Consider the following 27,213-nt stretch of genomic DNA (forward strand, 5'->3'; position numbering starts at 1 on the left):
TACCAACACCTTCCGATTCATGCTGTGGCTATCAGTTATTAAACTGACTGTGCCGAACTGAAGCTCGTGCATGTGGTTAAATATCAATGTTTAGTCAATAGTTTTTGCACTCATGTTATTTAATGGGTAAAAACCTATTAGGCTATATATTTAGTGTCTGAACGTACTAAGGTTACTATCCTTGCGTGAAGTGCTGTTATGCCATATGTCAACATTATATTATCATGTTAACATAATCATTTCGGGTGTACTTGATCTGAGTGACACCGAGCTCGAAAGCTGCAGTCGCTAAGTGCGCCAGTGTCCAGTATTCGGGAGATAGTAGGTTCGAACCCCACTGTCGGCAGCCCTTAACATGGCTTTCCTTGGTTTCCCATTTTCACACCAGGCAAATGCTGGGGTTGTACCTTAATTAAGGCCACGGCCGCTTCCTTCCCACTCCTAGACCTTTCCTGTCCCATCGTCGCCATAAGACCTATCTGTGTCGGTGCGACGTAAAGCAATTATCAAAAAACTAGCAATGATCTGAGTGACTCAGACGGTTAAGGCGCTGGCCTTCTGATCCCAAGTTGCTGGATTCGATCCTGACTCAGTCCGGTGGTATTTGATGGTGCTCAAATACGTCAGCCTCGTGTCGGTAGATTTACTGGCACGTAAAGGAACTATTGCAGGACTAAATTTCGGCATTTCGACGTTTCCGAAACCCGTAAAAAATGTAGTTAGTAGGACGTAAAACGAATAACATTATGATTTCGGGTGTACTTCCCATTCATTGGGTGGTGAATTTAAGAAATTATCTACCACTTCAAAACTAAGGCAACAAGTTATGTTTGTGTTTCACAGTTCTCATGAGAGCGAATAAATCGAGGAATTTTGCACCTTAATTTATTTTGAAATATTCAAAATGATGCTAGAAATATCATTTTAACAGTTTTATCACATATTTTCATCTATCCAGCGAAGTGAAATCTAAGAGAAAACGTTATTTGACGAATTGAAATGTCTAAATAATCAGCTTGTTGGTCTCTTTTCTAGTAGAATATATGTGATTCTAGTTGATTATATGTGGTGCGTACTTGTTGGCGAAGCGATTTCATACGTGTAAAAGTGATTTTCCTTACGATGTTACATTTATCATATTAAATTACGGCCGTTTATATAAAATGCACGTGATATTTTCGTGTTAGCCAATACCAGCAATTCGGCTACTTCGGCCGCCATGTTTTTCTTATATTACGGTCTGAGGATTGGAGTCGGTCTTGCCTCCAAGTAGCGATCATGAAATGGAAATGGCGACTTACCGCCTTCTAAGTCTAAGTCTAAGTCAAAGTCTCGTTCATGAATACGACCCTTAGTGGTGGGCACTATCGAATACTTTTAACAATCGAATACTATTCGCTTCTACAAGAAAACTATCGAATATTCATTCGATTGTTTTCATTCGGTTCTTCGCTAGCCTTGCATTCGGCTTTAACAAGACCAACTACAATATCTCAGACCTTAACCGATCTATCGAAACTGTCCATAATGGCGGCAGCTGGAGTGCTAGCATGCGTTTGTTTTGATTTGTGTAAGCCGTGTTGTTACCAAATATTTATGGAAATTTTAATATTATTAATCGTACATGATATTTATTTATGGTCTTAAGAAGATTGTAGATCCTCTTTCAGTGCCGTAAGAAGCTGTTTGTTCTCAAAGACCTTATTTATTCCAACAATATCGGTGGTGATTAGGTTAATTTTGATTCGCGTGTTCTTCTCCGAAAGTACTTTCTTTATTTTTATTTACCTATGCAATATGTTTATAGTTCAATGTGCTGTGTGCCTGGATGTAAGTAAGAGCTCAGTGTTCCCGTTTCCAATAGACCTAGTATTAAGGCAAAATTGGGTTAAGTGCATTCGTAATGAAAACTTCGAAACGAATCATAGGACTAATAATGTTGTGTGCATTAATTATTTTATCATTTTTGAAATCATATGTATTCTGAGGGAAGACATATACCTATAGAAGGTGGTGATCTAATTACAGTGCCGCGCAAACTTCCGAAGTTAAAACTAATGATGCCTATCCTAGCATTTACCCTATCAGCCAACGTACCTTAGTACAAAGAAAATTAAAACAGTCCCAGAAAGATCCGGAAAATCATGACCAAGATTTATGATTTAGAGACTAAATTAATCTTAAACGGTGGTGCAAGAATGATGTAACTTAATTAATTTTCAATGTTTTACAGTGTACATGCGTAAACTAAACCTAACCCTATTTCCCGTGAGTTAACGTCAGGATTATGTTTTTTTTTATATAAAATACAATTATGCCATCAATTCTGATGAGTTTTAAGGTGACGAGTGCTTTAGACGGTCAAGTTTATCATACAAATATCGCTTGTACGTACTAAAAAATACAGGTGGATTTTGGAGGGTTGAAATTTTGTTGGGGAAATTTGTTTGCGTGTTTTACATAATGGGCTTGTGGTTAATGGTGGTGTTACATAGTATTTCATGTAAGGTTAATAATGTACTTTGTTGACATCTGTATATCGTATTTGCTGACCGGAGATTCATATGTGAAATATTTTTATACTCTGTGTTTCAACCTGACGTTGATACAATAATTCTCCCTTCATTTTTCCCCTCTGAAATTTCATTTAGACTTACAATACGCGATAACGCTACTTATGGTGTTTAATTATTCATATTTTGAGTTAGTGAGTTGCATTTCATGAGGTTCGATTTGTGATATTTTCTTTAGGTGACTCGGAATAAACATGCATAACCTTTCCCTCAACCTCTCATATCGCACGCCGATGTCCGCCATGTTTTTTCTGCATTAGGGTCTGATGTAATTGTAGTTGGTCTTGGCTTTAAGGAGCATTACATTCGATTGTTTCCAGTTACTTTTCGTGTTATTTTCATTCGCTTTACTTATTCGTGAGTCCATAAGAAAATGACTAACGTGATCGCGTCAACAATGAAATAAACCCATTGAACACATAATATTTCAGTGAAGCTTCAAATATATACCTATAATATACCGCGAAATAGTAATATATTCACAAATGACACTTCAGAATTAGGTTTAAACATAGGACATTTTCTGTAATAATAAATTAAAAGTAGCCCATTTTAGCTGTATTATTACATTTAATTTGTGATATTCCATAACCTAAAATTCTTACAAGAAGGTTGCGAGTAGTAACTGTTAGGTTAGGACAAAATCCTCTGCATTGTAAATTTTTAAGATGGATCATAAATTAAATAGGTTATTATCGCGGATAAAACCACGAATTCTGTGGACATCGAATGGTTAACAAATCATGTCGTACAACACAAATTTTCATGCAGCTTATAAGATTGTCATATGGAAAATGGAAAAGTACAAAATAATTTTACAACTGTACCAAACCCCTATACCCTTGATCCTTACATTCCACACAGTAATTATATAGGCCTATATTTGGAAGTAATACCTATATTTTTAAGTGTACCAAACAGTATGATATAGATAGTGATTCCCATAGGGAACCTGAAATATTTGTCCCGAATGAGTACATTTTCCAGGTAACTCAATTCCTGGTTGCCAACGTTTCGCCCCAGTGTGCTAAGTTGTGCTCATCAGTTGGTAAATAGCACACCAACCAAGACGCATGGCTAGAGCATACCGTGGAAGCCACTGCGTAGGCTACTTGGAGCCACCGGCAGTGCCAATGCACTATGAGAGACTGTCTCATTACGAAAAATTGATGCCTGCCTGGCCATATGGCTACGCACTGGCCACCATGGTATGCACTGGCCATGCGTCTTGGTGGGTGTGCTATTTACCAACTGATGAGCCCAACGTAGCACACTGGGGCGAAATACTGGCAACCAGGAATGAGTTAGCTGGAAAATTTATCATGTCCAATAATGGACCATTTATATTGGTATTACCTGACAGTAGCCACTTTGAAATGTCATTGCACTATTTTCTGTAGGCTTACTTCATCACAGTTCACATAAACAACTGAAAATAAAGCATAAAATCAAGTACCTTTACATTATACACAGTAATTGCATATATTTGGAGGTAATATTTAAAGGTAACAGTGGACACTTTAAAGTACAATGATATTGCTGCACTTCCTGTAGGCCTACTTTCTGATAATTTACATAACCATCTGATGATAAAGTAGAAAATTAAGTACCTGGGCATTGTACACAGTTATTACATATATCTGGAAAAAATTACATTTTTAAGTGTACCTATCAGTACTGGTAGCAAATTTTAAGTGCAATATTAACTTATTGCTCTATTTTCCATATGCCTACTTTATCAAAACTCACATGACCAACTGAAAATGAAGTATAAAATCAAATACCTTTACATTGTGCACAGGAAGTAATATTTACACAAACTTCGATGGAGAAATAGAAGCCATTTGTCTTGACCTACAACATCTAATTTATAGAGTCAATTAATTTGAAAAAGCAGTCCTACTCACAGATTCTCTAGCTGCCATACAAGCAGTATCCTCAAATATTAAAACCCATTCATCAAGAATTCATGACATTAAATACCTACTAACAAAATTAAAAACTTTAAAGTGAAACATCACTTTACAAATGGATCCCCACACATGTAGAAGTAGAAGGCAATGAAGTGACAGATAAACTAGCAAGAAAAGGCACTAGTACCTAGATGAGAACAAACCTCTGGCAGCTAACTCAATCAAGATGATGATCACAAATAAAAACCTTGAAAATTGGAAGAAAGAAACTACCCAACTTACTGCAATGAAGAAATGGAAAAAAATAAATGACCTCTCGGACAAAAATAAAAGCAAGCTGAGGAAAGAAGCAGTGGCAATCTTCAGATTGGAAGCAGGACGTGACTGCTTAGCTGCCCATCTAGCTAGAATCAAAATTTACCCAACAGAAAAGTGTACCATCTGCAAAATTACTGGGTCAGTGATGGACTCGAAACACCTACTGCAGAACACAGGACTCAACCCAACCCAGCCCTATACTGGTTGGCCAAGAACAAGATGAAACAAGAGTCTGTTTCCTAATACATCTGTACATTATTAATGTTATTTGTATATTACTGTTGTTTAGAGATATCAGTTTTGTATAGGAATTACTTCCCAATAAAACCATAGGTTACAACAACAACATTTACATGTTTAAAGGTAACAGCGGACACTTTGAAGTACAATGATATTGCTGCACTTTTTGTACGTCTACTTTATGAGAATTTACTAGACCATCTCTAAATAAAGTAGAAAATTAGGTACATGTGCATTGTAAACAGTTATTACATATATTTGGAAAAATAATGCCTATATTTTTAAGTGTACCTAACAGTAGCCACTTTTAAGTACAATGTCAACTAATTGCTGTATTTTTTGTAGGCCTACTTTATCACAATTCACACAACCAAACTAGAAAATAAAGTATATCTATGGATATTACAAAGACACAAATATACCTAAGAAGTCATGTTTATATCTAGATACATTGAGAAATATTAAAAATCAATCAATCACCAATGATTTAAATTTAGGGTTTTCTTTCAGGGGGCAGATTTCCAGTTAGTTGTTAGCCTCGTCTATCTTAAATTTAAATTATTTGGAAATTTATTGAACATCTCCCTTGGTAAATTATTCCAATACTTAATTATTCTTCCTATTACGAAATATTACATATTTGCACCAACCTAAGTTAGAAAATGTCTTTGACTGATCAAGCAACATGTATGAAAGTACAAACATTGCAACAGTATCAATAAAGCAAAATTTATGTACTGGTAAGGGTGAAAGAACAAATACTGCAGCAATACCAATAAACCGAAAGATTTGTAAGTATTGCAAATGCACCAGAATACATATGTAGTAATTTACTATATACATTTTTAAACAGTTTGCACTGCCAATTAATGCTCTACTTATGGTCATTCATATTCTAAAAGAATTGCACCAAAATGTACACAATCATCTACACATCAATGAATTAATAAAAATGAAAAGGGATCATCACTGGATAGCTACCCTTGAAAAGAGAGAATATTAATTACTGCTATACATTACAGCAAACATATTAATATTAAAAATATAACATCAATTTTACTAATGTTTTGTCTTCAGATTAATTGACAGGCTGTCCGACTCGTTGGCTGAATGGTCAGCGTACTGGCCTTCGGTTCAGAGGGTCCCGGGTTCGATTCCCGGTCGGGCCGGGGATTTTAACCTTAATTGGTTAATTCCAATGGCCCGGGGACTGGGTGTTTGTGCTGTCCCCAACATCCCTGCAACTCACACACCACACACAACACTATCCTCCTACAATAACACGCAGTTACCTACACATGGCAGATGCCGCCCACCCTCATCGGAGGGTCTGCCTTACAAGGGCTGCACTCGGCTAGGAATAGCCACACGAAATTAAACAATTGACAGGCTGAATGTTTCCTTTATAAAGGACAGCTGCCTACCTCTTGAGGGTGTCTCTCTTTGTCACATTTACAAATTCATGTTTAGAAATAGCAACATATCCAGATTCTTCCCTTTTAGCCTGTTCCTCCTCTCAGTCATGATCTGGCCTGCTTTTGAAAATACCCTTTCAGATGGGACAGAAGTTGCAGGAATACACAAATACTTCTCAGCTAATCTGCTGAGTTCTTCCATCACCAACTTCTTACTCTTCCAGAAAGCAAGTGGGGATTTTCTTCTGTCCTTATATGGTTGGTCAAGATACTGCCTAAACATGATAATGGCATTACTCACTGGATTCTCATTTTTCATATGATCTGCTACTTTAGCATCCAAATAACCAAGGAGACATTCATTGTCATCAGGATACACATCTGTTGCAACATTATCTTGAATGTCTTGGTCGGTAGGGCACTGGGTATTCATTCTCATTCTTGACTGGAAGAGAGCAGCTAAATCATCTGTTATAATTTTTTTTGCATTTTCTGCGTTACTGTCTACTCCAAATCCTGCTTTTTTGAAACGGGGATCTAACATTGTGGCAGCAGACGGTAGATCCATTTTCTCAACTTTCCCCAACCTTTTATTTATTTCAAACAGTAATGTTTCTTGTAGGGATCTGCCAATAGCCGTACTTGCAGTTTTTCCTGTAATGCTTATTTGGATCCCTCTTACTAAAGGGATGATCGAGGATAGGGTTGGGTACTTTTGGCCAGACAATTCTGTAGTCATAAGTTCCACAGGTTTTAATAGCAAGACAGTCTTCAATTATTTTCCACTGATCTGTTGTTAATGCCATTGGACTACCTGGCAATGATACCAATGCTGCAGATAAAGCCTCTTTGATTTGAAGCAGCCTCTGAAGCATGTAATAGACAGAGTTCAACCTTGTTATTACATCTTACTTTTAAATCAGTCTGTCCCATTTGAAGTTGAACTGATTTGAGTTTGTCAGAAGCAAGAACACTAGATTTAAAATAAGATACTATTGCCCTGCTTGCTTGAAGGACACTATCTAGTTCCTGAGTATCTGTCAATGCATGCTGGATAACTAAATTAAGCAGATGTGCTACACAAGGTAGATGAGACAGTCCTAGAATGCTGACAGCGGATTTGATATTGGCTCCACCATCAGTTACCACTGCCACCAACTTAGACATTATATTCCACTGCTCAAATATAGCTCTAAGAACAGCTGCTAAGTAAGTGCCAGTATGGTTGGTTGTGAGCTGTACTGTAGACAAAGCATAACATTTCAGCTCATATTCATTATTAATAAAATGAGCTGTTACTGTCATGTGAAGTGTTACTTGAAGACGTCCAGATATCAGTTGTTGCAGACACATAACGTGCTGTATTAAGTTCATCTTGAACAGACTGTTGGATGTTCTGGTAGAGGTCTGGAAGTAGTGAACGACTCAAAACTCTAAGACTTGGAAGTGAATATCTGGGTTCCAATTCCTTAATTTCTTAAACCCTTTGTTGTCGACTACAGATAATGGTTGCAAATCTGTTGCAATCATTTCAGACAATGCCATATTAATTCTATTTAGTTTTTCTTCAGACAGTTCTCTTGACTGAACACTTCCAGCAAGTGTTAATTGAAGAGCAGGAACTCTTCTGATCATGCCTGTTAATCCTGCTGATGAAGATGGAATTACTGGAGCACAGGGAACATGTTCTGTCCTTGTACTGTGACTAGGAGTTGCACTGAGTTGATCATCTGGATCTCTTGCTCCTTCTCGTTCACTTCTGAATACACTTACATGTTTGCGCTTCAGATCTCAAGTTTGAAGTGTTATTTTTATACTTAAATTCACTTTTACACAGTAAACATAATGCTGTGCCCGGAGTTCTTTTCTCAAAATGGTCCCACACTAAAGATCTATTTTTTCTGTTCATGTTGTATTTTTATTTTAGCACTGAAGACTATGTAAAAAAACGAAGAAAAACTATAAAGCTAAGAAAAAAAACTATAAAACTGAGTATAAAGTAAGAAAACTAAGAAAAACTATAAAACTAAGAAAAGACTATAAGAAAACTAGAAAACGAAGTACGTAAAAACTATTTATTTTAAAGTGCACTCTTATTAATAATCAATATTTTGCAAAGACCTATTCACTGAAACGGCGCAAGACATTAATTTGCAACTATGAATAAGGGGTATAATCAGGATGTGCGCATTGTTTTGAGTAATAATACATTTCAATTGGGTAATGTGCAGTGTTATGATTAGAATGCATTTCAGTTGGTTCTCAAATCCCGCCGTTTCCTCTCAGATATCATGTGTTTCGGTGTTAGAAAGAGAGAGAGAGAATTCTTCCGATATCATATGAACTGAATCGGCTGCCAATCGGTAGAAGTCGTAAATTCATTCGCTTTTCGAGTGAAGGGATGTGAGAGGGAACAGCTGCATTCGCTTTTCGAAAAGCGAATGAATCATTCGAATATCGTTTAAAACAATCGAATATTTCGATAGTATGAAACTATCGAATATTTCGATAGTGCACATTCGATAGTGCCCATCACTAAGGAGTCTTGATTTCAGTAATAGCCGTGTGAGCGCTAAAGGTGTGTTTTGTATGTGCCATCTGTAAATGAATTTTTAGAGGGACGTACTTCGTAGCGTTGCGCAATAACCTGCCAGAACAGACTAAGAGCTTCCAAAGTGAGTTCATGTCACCGCCGTCTCAATCTCTATATACTGCCTGCTCTGTGCCACGAGAATTGCGTTTACAGCGACATTGCAGATGGCAGCACTTACCGCACCCAGAGAATATGTTGGTTAGATGAGTTGGTCCGTAACATCAATATAAAATGAAAAATAATCTTTAACATGTTACTAATTGAGAGGATAATGCACATATAGAAACGTAAAATAATACAGTAGATATTATATTAGAATCATCCCATGCTGCATGGTACATGCCAATTTCAGAATTTTGTCGACACGAATAACGGAGCACCTTTTCCGTAATTTTCTTACTGTTATTTACCAGCAGTGGGCGCAAAAAAATATCTATCACTATTTCGCTGACCCTTTGTTTATGACCAGTTTTCAGGATACATTTTATAGCACATAACACAGTGCGTGCGTTCATGTCATTAAATCCACCAACCAATCTCACTGAACTAAACAGATCTATTGCGTCTCCAGGAAATCATCTAGCGAGAACATAAAATAACAGATTTTGTAACAGATAAGAGACACATTCCACTATACATTTCAGTTAGCGAGACAGCATCTGCCGTCTCATTAGTCAGACACTTCAGTTTTTCACGTTTTGATTCCAACCGAATTATTTTAACGTACTTGATGAAATCATCATTCAACCATTGTAAGTATTTTATCTGCTGGTGAATAGAAATGCACAAAATCTAGATTGATTTCCGAAAGGCATTACAGTAATCATTTCTGAACTACAAGGGATAGATCGAAGACTTCTAAGCCTTTAACGAGGAAGTAGGCAGCAGGACTAGACAACTTATCTGAAACTTATCTGGCAAATAAGTTAATTTGGGAGGGAGGATTTACACAAGTAGTACAAGAACCAACTTGTCTCAATAACTTGCTAGATGTATTCTTGGTTAAACCATGGGAAATTGTTGATAAAACTGAGGTAATTGAAGGAATAGGTGACCATAAGGCTGTAATAATGGATGTAGGACTCGTACCAAAAATGCTTAATAAGAGGGTCACAAAAGACAAGAAATTATACAGAAAAACTAAAGTTGAATTTGGGACTTACCTTAAATCACAATTCAGTTGTTGGATAAGTGAAGGGAATAATGTGGATACACTTTGGGCTAAATTTAAAGGAATAATTTGGGAAGGAGAGAAGAGATTTGTACCTGTTAAGAAGGGTAAAATGACCTCAGACCCTGTTTATTACACAAGGGAAATAAGAAAATTAAAAAGAAAATGTAGAATAGTAAACAGGAAAATCAAAGAAGGTAGGGAGAGTAGAGAAACTAGAAAACAACTAATGAGGGAACTGAATAGAGTGAAAAAGGAAGCAAGAGAATTATATGAATGGCATTCTTCAAGAGGGTAATGGCCACAAAGGGAAACGGAAAAAGCTGTGTTCATATATTAGGAATCAAAAAGGAAAAGGAAACCAAATTCCTACAATGGTGGGAGAAGGGGGTGAACACTATTTAACAGATACTGAGAAAGCAAACCTCTTTAGTAGGGAATTCCGAGATTCAGTAGAAGATTGTCAGGACTTGGAAACCGTAACAGAAGATAGAGGGAGAGACACAGAGGGAAACAAGAAGCTTCTCATTCACAAATGAAGATATTTTCAGAGAAATCCAACTGCTTCAGCAAGGAAAAGCAGCAGGAAGTGATCAAATTACTGGGGAGGTATTAAAGACAATGGGGTGGTATATAGTGCCTTATTTAAAATTTCTCTTTGACTATGTCATAAATAATAGTGTGATACCAAAGGAATGGAAGGAATCTATAATAATACCAATTTATAAAGGAAAGGGTGATAAAAGGAAACCAGAGAACTACAGACCAATCAGCCTGACCAGTATAGTTTGTAAAATACTGGAGTTTAATAGCAAAGTACATCAGAGGGATATGTGATGATAAAAATTGGTTCATGAGAAGCCAGTATGGATTTAGAAAGAAATTTTCTTGCGAGGCACAACTGGTGGGATTTCAGCAGGACATATCAGATCAGTTAGATTCAGGAGGCCAGTTAGATTGCATAGCCATAGATCTTTCCAAAGCCTTTGATAGAGTGGAACATGGAATATTATTAAAGAAATTGGAGGGAATAGGATTGGACGTAAGGGTTATACGTTGGATAAGAACATTTCTAAATTCAAGGGTTCAGAAAGTCAAAGTAGGAAATAATATATCACATGAAGAGAAAGTGTGGAAGGGAATTGCACAGGGTAGTATAATCGGTCCGTTACTTTTCTTAATATACGCAAATGACTTAGGGAACAATATAACATCGAAAATAAGATTGTATCCAGATGACATAATTGTTTATAGGGAAATAAATAACATTGAGGATTGTTCAGAATTACAAAGGGACCTTGACAGTATCCAGGAATGGGTTGAAGAAAATAATATGAAGATTAATGGAGGCAAATCAACTGTTACAACATTTACAAACAGGAGGTTTAAAACTGAATTTGAATATACTTTGGATGAGGTAGTTATCCCAAAAGATGGCAAGTGCAAATACTTAGGTGTGAGATTTGAAATTAATTTGCACTGGAAGGGTCATGTTGATGACGTTGTTGGGAAATCATACAGATCGTTACATGTCATAATGAGGCTACTTAAAGGATGCAACAAAGAATTAAAAGAAAAAAGTTACTTAAGTATGGTTCGTCCATTATTGGAAGATGCAAACAGTGTTTGGGATCCTCACCAAGAATACCTAATAAAAGAACTAGATGGTGTGCAGAGGAAAGCAGCAAGGTTTGTAACAGGGGATTTCAGGAGAAAGAGTAGTGTATCAGAAATGTTAAAGGAACTTGGGTGGGAAACTTTAAGTAAGAGAAGGGAGAAAAGTAGACTTATAGGATTATATAGAGCCTATACAGGAGAAGAAGCGTGGGGAGATATCCGTGAGAGGCTTCGGTTGGAAAATAATTATATTGGTAGAACTGACCATAAGTACAAAATTAGAAGGAATTTTAGCAGAAGCGATTGGGGTAAATTTTCTTTCATTGGGAAGGGCGTGAAGGAGTGGAACAGTTTACCAGGGGTAGTGTTTGATCCTTTTCCAAAATCTGTACAGATATTCAAGAAGAGAATAAACAACAGAGATAATAAATGTTAGAGGGCATTCGACCAGTGCAGGATATTGTAAATAATAAATGTGCGCGATTCAATTAATTCCATCCCCTGGTCTAAGGTGTTTGGACAGCCCAAGTAGGGGACTGCCTGTAGGGGTGAAGTACAGTGGGGACTTCGAGGGCCCTGGGACCGCTACGGTAGCTGTGAAGGCCCTTCAGGAACTCTGAAAAGTGGTGGCAAAAGGGGCTCTGGTTAAGACGCAGCAGGTCGTTGTGCTACTTAGGTTCCAAAATGGGTAAAATATAAATATGTAAATAAATTCAATATTAATTTTAATCTTATACCAGTTGTATAGTATTATTAGAAGTAATTTCACATACCGTACTGTATATGAGTTGACTATGTTTGTAAGATATTATAAGTAGAATTTTGTAAACAATATAAATTTATTAAGGATGATGTGTGTGTTTAATAGAAAAAATTATTAGCGTAAATAGTAAAATATTGTATTCTAGGAAAATTTTCTTCGTCTCCTGTTAATTTAAAATTTAGTGCTTGACAATAATGTATTTTAGTGTACCATTTGCCACCGAGGTAGACACCTCATTTGCAAATAAAGAGATTTTGATTTGATTTTGATTTGAAGTCGGATTACAAGAAAACACAACAGTTTATTCGCGAGAGCGTGAGATTTTACAATATCTGTGCCGCATACACTTTCAACATTGACCACACAAGCAAACTTGTCACTGGTTCGGTTCTAGAGGAGCCGTACCTAATTAGCCATTTAATCAGCGATCAGTTACACTCCTGTCAGTTGGTCTGAGAGTTTTACATTCTGCTCTAAGTCTTTCCTTGGGAAATCCCGACAAATACAATCAACATTTTCCATTTACGCTACCTGTCCAGAGTACTTCGTGACGGAGCTGACACAAGACCAGGAGTTCTGCCATATTCATAACCGTTTGGGATACCATTCCCCACGCCACATAGTAGCGCGTGATTTGTTCTGACTGCCCGGATTTTGGCTTGCGAAAATTTTGGATTTGATTTTTAAAAATGGTCGTTTTTCCATTATATTTGGCTGCTTCCTTTACTTTTTTCAAACGATCAGTTTCTGGGTTGTCTTCGAATTGTCTCTGTAGTCTTTTAACTTTATTATGGTTAGTCATCAGCTGTTATCGCAGTCTCAGAATTCTTGATCGTAGCCTCTAATGTCTGATTTTCTGACCTCTGCTGTCATTCTTACTCGTTGGAATATTGACTTCGATTGATACTATTTCCTGCGGTTGAAGAGCATGTTTCATCAGATTTCTTCCCAAGAAATATCTTGTCGCTGTCTGGTCTTTCGTGGAGCTATTTTTCTGGTTTGAAGGTAATGGGGATAATTCGAAGACCGACTAGGCACCCTCTCTGGCTTCAATATATTTTTATTTTATTTTTATTTTTTACCTCCATCTCTAAAATTGAGGCTTCAAACACGGGAATAATCGGATGGAATCCATTGATTACCCTTGGTTTATCCTTGCCTTGATATAGTGTTAAGCCAATTTTACCAAAGTTCTTTACTTGGGTAGATAACAGGAATCCTCACACCGAAGAATTTGGATTTCCTGCTTTCATATACAGAGAAGAACACAACAATTAATCATTTTACAACCAGGGACACACACATAAATGCTTGAAGCAAACGCACTGGAACACAATAACGTGGGTACGGAGATAAGTTGGGTGCGTTAGCTGGCGCCCCTAGCTCACGCTGAGAAGCACGTTAACCGCATAGCATAGAGCAGGCAGTATATAGGATTGAGACGGCGGTGGTTCATGTATATATCAATCGGTACCCCTGGGCGAAACTTAGGTTAGATATCGAACATACCGCGGACGCCACCTTTAATTCAATATAAAATATGATTCAAGTATGCTATATGTAGCATATACTATTTTTTTAAAAATTTACTTCAACAGATTCTTTTTACACTGCAGATGGATCTTGCATGGATATTACCTTCCTGTCAACATCATTAGGAATTATGTATATACCTAACCTCAAATTGTATTGACAACACCGTCCATAATAATTAGAAATACGTTCAGCAAATAGCATATATAATCAGTACTATCGATCAATATGAGCGTACGAGTTCGGTAAAATATATATGGTAATAATAAGGCAGATGAGAAAATAACGTAAATAGGGTCATTATATTAATCGTATTTTACAGTTGGACTGGGTAACATAATACATGTTTTTTTTTTTTGTTTTTTGTTTTACCGGCTATTGTAGTCATTTCAATACTTTAGTCAAATACTGAACCGACAGATGGCACATACAAAACACACATTTAGCGCTCACACGGCTATTACTGAAATCGAGACTCCTTGCCGCTCCTTACAAGCATTCTCTTTGCTTACAAGTTGTGCAGGAAAGAGGGTGTGCAGCGAGGAATCCAGGTGGCCGAGTGTTGGACTCGTATACGCTACTGGAAACGTTGCCTACGATACAATACAAGGCCTGGAAATAGAGCCCGTAAAATGCTATGGAAGTGGTTACACTGAAGTTCAATGCCGGGCCGCTAGGATCGCTATCTTGGCCCCCTGTCTACCAGGCTCGCGCCTTTAAACGTGTTCATTAACTGAGTTGGTTGTGAATGTATCATGTATTTGTCTGATAAGCATTCGCAGTTCCAGTCATGGTTTATTCACGAGCAATTAAAGGTAGTGGAATTTCGTTTCACAAGTTTCCAGTGAATGTTCCTAAGTTTTGATCCGAGTTACGTCATAAGAATTGGGCGATCCCAAAATTTGTCACTGGACTTTTTTTAAACTATGCTACCGTGACCGGCAATCATTTGAGAGACATCTTCAAACTCAGAAATCATAAATTAGGAAACCGAGGAAAATAATTTGCCCAACAAATTTCACGAAAATAAATGTAGCAAGAGCTAAAAATATCGTATTTTCCCCTGAAACAATCTCTGGTTTGTAAAGTATGGAGGTGGTTTTGTCCTGAGAGCATAAAATACAGTTTAAAATAAGCCATTTGTTTTATGGGGCATTTTATTAAATTATTCAATGCGCATAACGTCTGCAACACCTCACAAGGGACATATTCAGGAACGAGAACAAACGAGCATCTTTTAACCGGGCGAGTTGGTCGTACGGTTAGGGGCGCGCGGCTGTGAGCTTGCATCCGGGAGATAGTAGGTTCGAATCCCACTGTCGGCAGCCCTGAAGATGGTTTTCCGTGGTTTCTCATTTTGACACCAGGCAAATGCTGGGGCTGTACCTTAATTAAGGCCACGGCCGCTTCCTTCCAACTCCTAGGCCTTTCCTATCCCATCATCGCCATAATACCTATCTGTGTCGGTGTGATGTAAAGTCACTAGCAAAAAAAAAAAAAAAAAAAAAGCAACTTTTAGTAGGTACAGAAGATGAACTCCTCAGTTGATTAATTAATGATTTCCTGTCATATATTAAGAAACTTAAAATGCATTCAGAGAAAGTAAAAAAGAATCATGAGAGAAATGTATCAGGCATAGATCTTGACTACCCAGTCCACTGTGGCCTGCGTAAAATACCTCATAAGTATACATTTGCATTATGCATTGATGAGGAACCTATCGAGCTATGACATCGAGCTTTTCTTCAGCTACTTAAGACGCCAAGCGGAATACAATGACATTATGGTTCGTGTGACAAAATAAAAAACAGACTGTAAAGGCTGTTTAAAACAGATCTGTTCTCCAGCTACTCAAAGTCCAACATTGTGTCTTATTAGTTTTCAAGATCGAGGAGCCCTCAGATATCGAAAATTGTCTGTGGCACTTCTGCAGTGAACAACGGAATTTGTCACTTCCGCTACGCAGTACTTGCCCCGAAGAGTTACTAAAAGGTGTACATTTATTTTTTCGAAAGACATGTTCAACAGTGAAATTAAGTGTGGAAAGTGTAAAGGCGACAACCATCTCTTTTTCTACTATGAACATTTCTGAGACCTCTGTTAGGCAACATTGCTTTGAGAAACTTCAACTTGTTTTTCCATTCTTCTGTAAATAATATGTGTTAGAATTTTGCAGGCATGAGATACTAAACTAATGGTCAGGTAGTTTTCACACCTGTCAGCACCGGCTTTCTTGGGAATAGGTATAACAACATTCTGCTGAAAATCCGATGGGACTTCTCCTGTCTCATACATCTTACACACTAAATGGAATAACCTTGCCATGCTGGTTTCTCCTAAGGCAGTCGGTAATTCAGAGGAAATGTCATCAATTCCAGGTGCCTTGTTCCTATTTAGGTTGCTCACAGCTCTGTCAAACTCTGACCTCAAAATTGGGTCTCCCATTTCATCAGCATTAACACCCTCTTCTCAAGTGCCTAGATGGTTTTTCTCTTCCCAGACGGCAGTGAAGAATGGCTAAACCGAATTAGGACCGGCCAAGGTAGATGTGGAGCCACTCTCTCTGCAATTGGGGATGGAAGACATCGCCGCAATGTGACTGCGGACAAGAGGAGCCGACAGTGCATCACATTGCATTTGAGTGTCCTTTGCATGCTTATAGAGGCTCTATAGAGGACTTAAATTGTGTGTCAAACGAAGCTCTTCTCTGGCTCTCAAATTTTGACATGGAACTTGAGTTATGAATTTGAGATGGTAATTGTACATATTGTATATAATATTGTATTCATCATACACTAAATAATAATAAATAACAGCCTCTTCTTGTTTCAGAACCAAATTATATACATCTTTACCTTGATACAACTGTTGGATATGTTCCTGCCATCTTTATGCTTTGTCTTCTTTCCCTAGAAGTGGCTTTCCATCTGAGCTCTTAATATTCATACACCTAGATTTCCTTTCTCCAAAGGTTTCCTTTATATTCCTGCATGCAGCATCTACCTTTCCTAGGACCATACAACCTTTGAAATCCTTGCACTTCTCCTTCAGCCAGTCTTCCTCAGCTACGTTGCACTTTCTATCCACTTCGTTCTTTAATCGCCTGTATTCTTTTCTGCCCTCTTCATTTCTGGCATTCTTGTCTTTTCGTTGTTCATCAATCAGGTCTAGTATCTCCTGAGTTATCCACTGATTCTTAGTTGATCTCTCCTTTCTTCCTAACATTTCTTCAGCAGCCTTACTGACTTCATTTTTCATGACTATCCACTCTTCCTCTATTGTGTTTCCTTCAGCCTTTTCATTTAGTCCTTGTGCAACATGTTCCTTGAAACAATCCTTCACACTCTTTTCTTTCAACTTGTCTAGATCCCATCTTTTTGCATCATTTCCTTTCTTCAATTTCTTCAACTTCAGATGGCATTTCATGACCAGCAAGTTGTGGTCAGAGTCCACATTAGCTCCTGGGAAGGTTTTGCAATCCAACACCTGGTTTCTGAATCTCTACCTAATCATAATGAAGTCTATTTGATACCTTCCAGTGTCTCCAGGTCTCGTCCACGTATACAGCCGTCGTTTGTGGTGTTTGAACAAAGTATTGGCAAGGACTAAATTATGATCAGTGCAGAATTGAACCAGCCAACTTCCTCCTTTGTTCCTTTGTCCCAGTCTGAATTCTCCTACTGTATTACCTTCTCTTCCTTGGCCTACCACTGCGTTCCAGTCTCCCATCACAATTAGATTCTCGTCACCTTTTACATATTGTATTAAATCTTCTATCTCCTCATATATTCTTTCGATTTCATCATCTGCTGAACTAGTAGGCATATAGACCTGCACTATTGTGGTGGGCATTGGTTTGGTGTCTATCTTGACAATAATTCTTTCACTATGCTGGTCATAGTAGGTTACCTGCTGCCTTATTTTCTTATTCATTATTAAACCAACTCCTGTATTTCCTCTGTTAGATTTTGTGTTGATAATTTGGTAGTCGCCTGGCTAAAAATCCTGTTCTTCCTGCCAATGTACTTCGCTTATACCAACTACATCTAACTTTAGCCTATCCATCTCTCTTCAAAATCTCTAACCTACCACGATGATTCAAACTTCTAACGTTCCACGCTCCGACTCTGAGAATGTCAGTATCCATCTTCCTGATGATCGCCCCCTCTCGTGTAGTCCCCACCCGGAGATCCGAATGGGGGACTAGTTTACCTCCAGAATATTTTACCCGCGAGGAAGCCATCATCAGTACATCATTCATACAGAGAGAGCTGCACATCCTCGGGAGTTAGTTACAGCTGTAGTTTCCCATTGCTTTCAGCCGTGTAGCAGTATCAACACAGCTAAGCCATGTTGAGTATTATTACAAGGCCATATCAGTCAATCATCTAGACTGCCGCCCTTGCAACTTCCGAAAGGCTGCTACCCCTCTTTCGATGAACCATTCGTTAGTCTGGTCTCTCAACAGATACCCATCCGATATGGTTGCACCTGCGGCTCGGCTATCTGCTTCATTGGGACACGCAAGCCTCCCCACCGCGGCAAGGTCTCGTGGTTCGCAGGAGAGGTTTACTTTAATTAGTAATACTTTAGTTTATACTTCAGGTTGTAAAGATTTAATATGTTTAAATGAGGGCATTTCAGTTTTTATACTGCCAGTATATAGCCTATTAAAATTAAATTGTTGAAGTTCTTACTATGCGAAATTGTTGAAATTATATTGCAAATTACAACTCATTTATATACATGAAGTGGATAAGTGTAAGAAAGGGCCAGGAGCCCTAACTTCACCACAATAAAGTCGCTTTATTATTAATAATAATAATAATAATAATAATAGTAATAATAATAATAATAACAAAATGAGAAGTTGTTTTTATTTATTGTATATGCTGTACTTATTTCTGTATAATATTTGTAGATGTTTGTATCTATAGTTTCATAATCAAGAGGGTGACTCCTTGCTTAGGCCGAGTCAGCCCATTATGTTACCGGCACAAGCCGAGCCTTCCTAAAATAATAGTAAATTCAACTTTCGTAGTAGAACAAAGCAAAATCATTATTTAGTTTCATTATTTCTATCAATTTTCACCTGCAACTTTTGTAATTTCAATATTGTCGCCTGACGTTTAAGGTCGGGCTGCCAGCGCTGTCGACATGTCGGTTTATTACGGGAGAAAACGGAAGTGTCCAGTATTTTTCTATAGTGTTTATGGTGTAAGTCAGTCGTACTTCACTGCCGTACAGCTAGTCACACCAGTCTGGTCGCATACCGCAGTATTGTCTATAGCTCACTGGTCTCGCATGTTGATTGGCATTGTTTTACTGCCCCTCTTTGGAGGGATGTATTCACTATCGCCTGCCTGGTGGTTATAGTTGCTAACATGTAAAGTCTTTATGGTCTTGACACCGTGGTTAGTCGGTTCGAGTCCCGCTGGTGAAAAATTATCACCATCAGAATATTGTCTGACAGATTAGAAGACATGATGGTGTACAATTTCTAATCGCTAGTTGCATGCCAAAAGCCTGGATTCAATTCTAAACCTGTCCTTAGGATCCACAAGGAGCGAGGGCAATCGCCGCTGTTGGCGATTTGTCCGCCAGATTGCGACGTTATGTCTTGAGCAGTCGCAAAGAGTAGGCTACATGCCGACACTGGGTTTCATGTTCTCTGTACTTTATTATTGTCCCACATCCAGAGGCGCAGGTCGCCCTTGGCTCTCAAATATAACATGTCCTCGGATATGCCCTGCATAAAGGCCATGCGATAAATATAAGTAAATAATGTGTGTTTTTGTGGTGGTTGGTAGCGCTGTATGGAAAGTGTGTTGCGACAAAATTCAGTGCCCGAGTTAGAGGAAATAAACAGACCTGGCTAGGAATCGAGCACAGGACCCTTCAAACCACAGGCCTTAACGCTGATGGGCAGGTTTATAATATTACGGAACAGATGCTGTGCTGTCACATGTTGAGGCAGTTTAAGAATCAGATTATTAGCTCCTAGCTAATGCATGCACTATGATAGTAGCATATTTGTGGTATAAAAGAAAGCTTGTGTTAAAAAAAAAAAAAAAAAGCAGAAAGGTGTACTTTCCAGCATGGTTTCCCATGTGAAGTTGGCATGAGATAAAGGTTCACATTAACGAGCTTGTAAATAAGGGTTACATATTTCTTCACATGGTTATGAGGGTATTTACAGGCTGTAGTAAGGATGTGAACGAGAGGGCAAGACCCCAAGTAGAGTATGGTTCCAGTGCATGGAACCCTCACCAGGATTACGTGTTTAGAGAACTGGAGCAGATTCTAAGGAAAGCAGCACAATTTGTTTTGGGCCTTTTCAGAGTAGTTTTACGAAAATGTTAATAGTCTTTGGGCTGGGGAAATTTGGGAGTAAGGAGACAAGCTGCTTGTCCGAGCGCTATGCTGCAGGGTGTGAAATGAGATTAACAGAGGAATGAGCATGTGTGGAGGTTTTAAAAGCAGGAAATATCGTAATGTGAAGATAAAGTTGGAATTGAAGGAGCAAATATTTGTTCATAGGAAGAGGAATGATTTGCCAAGGGAGATGTTCGATAAGTTTCTGACTAGTTGTAATTATTTAATACAAGACCCGGTAAACAGCTGATAGGGAATGTGCTGGCCCTAAATGCACATCAGTGGTAAATGTGAAAGCGTTACCTTGTTATCAAGATGAAACCATTATGCCTGTTCTTCCTTTCCCTTTGGTTGTCTTGCGTTTCTTTCTCTGGTTGGGAATTGTGTATTCTTTCTAAGATTGTCGTAGACGGTTCTGGTGACAGAATTAACTGTTGAAGGATATATTTTGTTAGGAACTTATTGCTTTACTGACTTTTTTCATTTCAGAAAAGTACATTTTGTTGACTGCAGTACATATGCTTGTCCATGAAGGGAAAAAAGGTAGTCGACCTGAAAGATTTGGACAACCAGCGCAGTGTACGTACAGGAAGGCGTGATCGTGGTCGTCCTTTTCAGCACACAAAACATGTAAGTTATTGTGCCAATATTGTTTGTTCAAACATTTTTACTATATTTTCTATTTCTAAATATCAATGTTCACGATTTGTTGTAACCATCTCATCTTTGATTACTTTGTTCAGTGGTTTTTGCCGTCATATCCATGTGCTTAGCATATTTTGTGATGGTTCTCGCATCAGATTGCTCTTCCAATAAAGACAGCGTCGTTACTGAAACTGATTGAAAGTGGCGTGTTGAGGGTAATTTATTCACTCTAGTTGGGTTCACTCGCGGAGAGACCTTACTTAAATTTGTTTAGGTATTCTCATTCATCAAAATATTAAAATTTCATGTAATCATTTTCATAATACTTCACTAGTTTATTCATTGACATGATTAATTAGGATACAATACTTCTTTAAAATGTGGGCTAAACAAAAGATAGTGTTAGTGTTTTTTATTCCTTGATTTGACTTCACTAATGAACGGAATGCATATTGTTCCTGAAACATGTATGATAAAGTGTGTTGACAAGGTGGACCCAACATAAACTATTTTAAATAGTTTATTTAATAGATTTAAGTAACGTACCGTGACAGCATTACATTAGCGATGAGTTGTTAATGAACAGACTTGCTCTTTTGAACTACGCAATTCGAGAGAGCTAGGTCCAAGCTGGCTCGCTGCTTGAGAGCTGGTGAGTTTAGTTTATTTATGAGTTAATTGTATCATGAACTGGGGTTCCAAGAAAATCTTGCTCATTTCATTGACTAGCTCTCTTTTAGCCAATCCAGTAACTGGTTTCAAATAATCACGTGGCTTCTTATAGGATATGCAATAAAATGTAATAGCAAATAATATAACACGTTATTGAACACATTACTTGCCTGTTCACTTCCTGTATGCACGTATCCAATAGGTTCAGGGCAAACAACACAAACACCATTAAAAAGACACAAGGTTGAGATTAACTTTCAAAAACTGTTCACAAACAATATTATCACTATAAGAGCACTGAATAAACTGCATTGTAGTAATGTCCTTTTGCTGTAGCCTATTTACTGTTGAATTTTGCTTCTTTAGACTGTTGATAAAAACCTTCCCAATGAGACTGACAACAGGTGATATCATTGTACAGTTCCAGTTTCCCAGGTACTGTTCATTAGTCTCTTCCACTTCTTCCTGTCCATATACAACTTGTCATGGAGAAAATCATCCACTGTCCATCCTCTGGTAACTAGATCAACTTTGATCATGTCCATCCATCAGGTTTTAGGTCTTCCTGCAGGTCTTTTCCCCTCCATTTGTCTTTCCAAATTTATTCTGGCTGTTCTCGTAGGCTCCATCCTCATCACATGCTCGTACCACCATAGTCTGGAGGTGCGATTCAGTCTAATAGGGATGTCTTGATTCTGGCTTCTTTCCTCACCTCATTTCTTAACTTGTCCATCTTGGTCTTCTGGATGGTGGATCTAAGAAATTTCAGGTCTGATGCTTGCAGACTTGATGAATCTCTTTTTGTGAGGGTGCACGCTTCAATACCTACCTGTTTTCCAGTCAGTGACTGGGTCAGGGATGGAATGAATGAAGCCCCATCTTGCGCCGAGGATAGGAATTATGCCAGCTGCCGAGGCCTGTCGCACTCCTCTGAGGCAGTGATTAATGACTGACAGATGAAATGAAATAATAGTGTAGAGTGTTGCTGGAATGAAAGATGACGGGGAAAACCGGAGTGCCGGGAGAAAACCTGTCCGCCTCCGCTTTGTCCATCACAAATCTCGCATGGAGCGACCGGGATTTGAAGCATGGAACCCAGCAGTGAGAGGCCGCCTTAGCCACGAGGCTCCACACCTCACTGGTTTTGGAATCGTGTCATCCCATAAGTGTTCTTACTTGTTGGTAGAATTCTGATCCCTTTTCCACTCTGTAATTTCCTTTCTGACCTAATTATAACTAGAGGTTACACTTCCAAGGTAAGGAAAACTATCCACACACTCTAGCTGGTGATCTCCTAGTTTTACATCTCTGTTGACTGCCATCACTACTGTCTTGGTCTTGCAATGGGATTTCCATATGTTGAGTCTGATCTGTACTTCCTCTTCTGTTTCACCCCAAATCATGATATCATCAGCGAAGGCCACTGCATTCAGTTCGAAGTTCTTCATTATATTGTCACTAACAGTGAACAGTAGTAGGGACAATACACCTCCTTGCTGAACTCTACTCTTGGTCTCAAACCATGATCAACCTTCCCCAATTTGTACACAGCTAGTAACAGTCTTTGTACAACATCTGAATTTTCCTTACCAGTCCTTCAGGCACATTTCTTTTCCCCTTAGGCACTATAATAGGCCTTTTCTATATCCAGTAATAAAGTGACCAGGTTCTTGCCTTTCTCCCAATACTTTTCCATCAGCATGCGGGTGCTAAAAATTAGATCCATTGTTTATCTCTCCTCCTCTAACTGACGGAAACTCAAACTATAGAGGAATAACCCCGCTGCCTTTCTTAAATGAGAATTATAATGCCCTTGCTCCAATCTTCAGGTATTTTGTCTGTTCGTACGGCATTTAGTACTCGGTGCAGCTGCCTGCTGTCTTTATCATGTCTGCATTCGGTTAGTATGCACCTGAAGATTTTCTTTTAGACATAGATTTTAAGGCTGCCTCAGTTTCTGTCCAGATGATGGGAGGTTCCTCATTGTAGGCTTGGATTTCCAGTTCTGTATTTTGTTCTTGAACTGGTCAATCCAGTAGGTGGTCAAAGTGGTTCTTCAGGACTTCTCTCAAGTCATTTTCTGTCCTAACCAGATTTCCATTTTAATCTTCAAGTGCCTTTATGATATTCATTGGTTTTCTTTTATCTCTGATATCACTATACAGTAGTTTCTTATTGCCTATGCTGTCCTCCTTCAGTTGCTGGGTGAATATCTTCCATGCCTTGGTTTTTTCTTCTGTAATTGTTCTTTTAACGTCCAGTTTCTTATTTCGGTGTATTTGAGGTTTCCGATCTTTGCCTTGTCCGTAGTAAGATCCGGTTTATTTTCTCTCCTGATCCCTTTCTTTCCGCATGAGATTTCTCCCTTGTTTTCATACTTGTTTCCTTAATGTGTCCATAAGTCTGGTCCATTCTGCCTCTCCATTTTTCCTTTCATCTCTTGGTAACAAGGTTTTAATCCAGTTCTGATACTCGGTTCTCTTACCTGTTTTCTGGAGTTCCCATACTTGATTTTTGGCATTTTTCTGTTGTGTATTTTTGGCACATAGAAGCTTCTCACGTCTGCTATTAATAAATGGTCACTGTCAAAACTCTGCCTGGGTAATACTCTTGACATCTGTTACCATTCTGCTCGTTTCTTCATCTGAGATGACATAATCAATTAGTCTCTTGTAGTCCATCCCAACTGTATAGTGTTGTCTTATGGCTCTGTCTCTTCTTGAACCAAGAGGTGATAGGAAATCTATTTCAAGAAGTATATGAAAATCCACAACCTGTTTCCAATCGTTCGATCGGGTCAGGAATGGAATGAATGAAGCTCCCATCTAGCGGCGAGGATAGGAATTGTGCCGGCTGCTGAAGCCTGTCGCATTCCTCTGGGGGCAATGATTAATGACTGACAGATGAAATGAAATGATAGTGGAAAGTGTTGCTGGAAAGAAAGATGACAGGGAAAACCGGCGTACCGGGCGGAAAACCTGTCCCGCCCCTGCTTTGTCCAGCACAGAGGTGAGAGGCTGCCGCCTGAGCCGCGGAGGCTCTTTTAAGAAGTATGTGAATTAGTATAATAATGTTGACATTAGCTGTGTTAATATCTAGAAAGCTGTCATCACATGTTGATTTCAGTATCTACGTAGCGTGTAAGAGTTTCTTAGTACGTTGCTCAGAATTATTTCTGTATCGGTCTTGTCACAGTAAGATGGAAATTAAATTTTAATTTTTCTGTTATTTCTGCATGTATGAACGTGCATCATTAGAAAATGGCTCAACAGAATTTAATGAAGATTGGTTTGCAGTCATTCATCTTAAGTGAAATGGTAGTCTAGAGGTAGGCCTACAATTTAATAATTCTAAAATATGTTACTAGTCGTTATGCTGATACACATTACATAACAGAAGTTACAGAGAATAGTGTTTGATCATTTGTCTTCTACAGTTTTACCATACTGGCTGTGGTGGTTGATCCAGGGTTTCCGTGGTTCACAGAGGAGTAGGAAGCGCTTGGGTTATCTCTTGTTAGGAGCAGACTGAAGTTTAGTGCTATCTTTTGAGGTATACCAGAACTTGTTACGTATGATTCTACACAATCGATAGTCGCATTTCTTTTTGATTATTCTTCATATCATTGCTTTTCTTTACATTTCCTGACAACATGTTTACAAAGTTTAAAGAGCCATGCAGTCTGCAAGATGGTGGTGCCCAGAGATCACACCTATTTTGACAGGGATGAAATTATTTGTGAATTATGTGCTGATACAGGCTCCGAATGTCCAAGTGATGCTGAATATTTGGAGTTCGATGATGACATATCTTGTAACGAAAATGTTTCAAGTGATGACAAAGATATCGCCTTATCTTCAAGGTGTGGGACTCACAGGATGCAGAACAAGTCTGATAATTGTGTTATGGGAGTTAATATTCTAAATATTGTAAATAATGTAGTGTTTTCTGACACCTGGGTTATGGACAACAGTGAACCTAGGCCAGAAGATTATGAAGGTGCTCCTGGTATAAAGGCATGGCCTAATAAACCTGGAAACATAGGACAAGTAGCAGGACTTATGTTTGGTGAGGATTTCTTTCAGTATGTAGCTGAGCAGACTATGAGCAAAATTCACATTCTCATAACATATCCCCTAAAACACTGAAGTGGACTAATGTCACTAGCAGGGAAATTATTGCTTTGTGTATATTGATGGGGCAGGTGAAGAAAGTGTCTGAAAGATAATTGGTCAACCGATCCCCTAATAGGAACCCTCATATTTCCAAAAACTGAGCCGAAATAGGTTTCAACAAACACTTACCTATCTGCATTTCAACCACAACAGTCAGAACAGCAGGAAGTGATCAAATTACTGGGTACGTATTAAAGACAACGGGGTGGTACATAGTGTCTTATTTAAAATTTCTCTTTAACTATGTCATAAATAATAGTGTAATACCAAAGGAAAGGAACGAATCTGTAATAATACCAATTTATAAAGGAAAGGATGATAAAAGGAAACTGGAGAACTACAGACCAATCAGCCTGACCAGTGTAGTTAGTAAAATACTGGAGAGTTTAATAACAAAGTACATCAGAGGGATATGTGATGATAAAAATTGGTTCGTGAGGAGCCAGTGTGGATTTAGTAGGAAATTTTCTTGTGAGGCACAACTGGTGGGATTTCAGGACATACTAGATCACTTAGATTTGGGAAGCCAATTAGTTTGACCGAGTGGAACATGGAATATTGTTATAGAAACTGGGAGGAATAGGATTGGACACGTTGGATAAGAACATTTCTAAATTCAAGGGTTCAGAAAGTCAAAGTAGGAAATCATGTATCACAGAAAGAGAAAGTTTGGAAGGGAAATCCACAGGGAATTACTTTTCCTAATAAATGCAAATGATTTAGGGAACAATATAACATCAAAAATAAGATTGTGTGCAGATGACAATTGTATATAAACACTGAGGATTGTTCAGAATTACAAAGGGACCGTGAGAGAATCCAACAATGCGTTGAAGAAAATATGAAGGTTAATGGAGGCAAATCAACTGTTACAACATTTACAAACAGGAGCTTTAAAACTGAATTTAAATATACTTTGGTTGAGGTAGTTATCCCAAAAGATGGCAAGTGCAAATACTTAGGTGTAAGATTTGAAAGTAATTTGCACTGGAAGGGTCATGTTGATGACATTGTTGGGAAAGCATACAGATCGTTACATGTCATAATGAGGCTACTTAAATGATGCAACAAAGAACTAAAAGCGAAAAGTTACTTGAGTATGGTTCGTCCATTATTGGAATAAAAGAAATAGTGTGCAGAAGAAAGCAGCAAGATTTGTAACAGGGGATTTCAGGAGAAAAAAGTAGTGTATCAGAAATGTTAGAGGAAC

The 27,213-nt window shown here is 38.2% G+C and overlaps 1 protein-coding gene across 1 annotated transcript in view; it reads left to right on the plus strand.

The window, feature by feature from the left end:
• The window catches only part of LOC136885461 (uncharacterized), a 273,832-nt gene that overhangs the window by 105,394 nt on the left and 141,225 nt on the right, over window positions 1–27,213 (plus strand). The window contains exon 4 of the mRNA XM_068230446.1: window positions 21,001–21,141. The gene's annotated coding sequence lies outside the window, so the exon portion shown is untranslated. The remainder of the gene's footprint in view (window positions 1–21,000; window positions 21,142–27,213) is intronic.

Source organism: Anabrus simplex, chromosome 14 (genome assembly GCF_040414725.1).
Source record: "Anabrus simplex isolate iqAnaSimp1 chromosome 14, ASM4041472v1, whole genome shotgun sequence".
Classification (NCBI taxonomy): domain Eukaryota; kingdom Metazoa; phylum Arthropoda; class Insecta; order Orthoptera; family Tettigoniidae; genus Anabrus; species Anabrus simplex.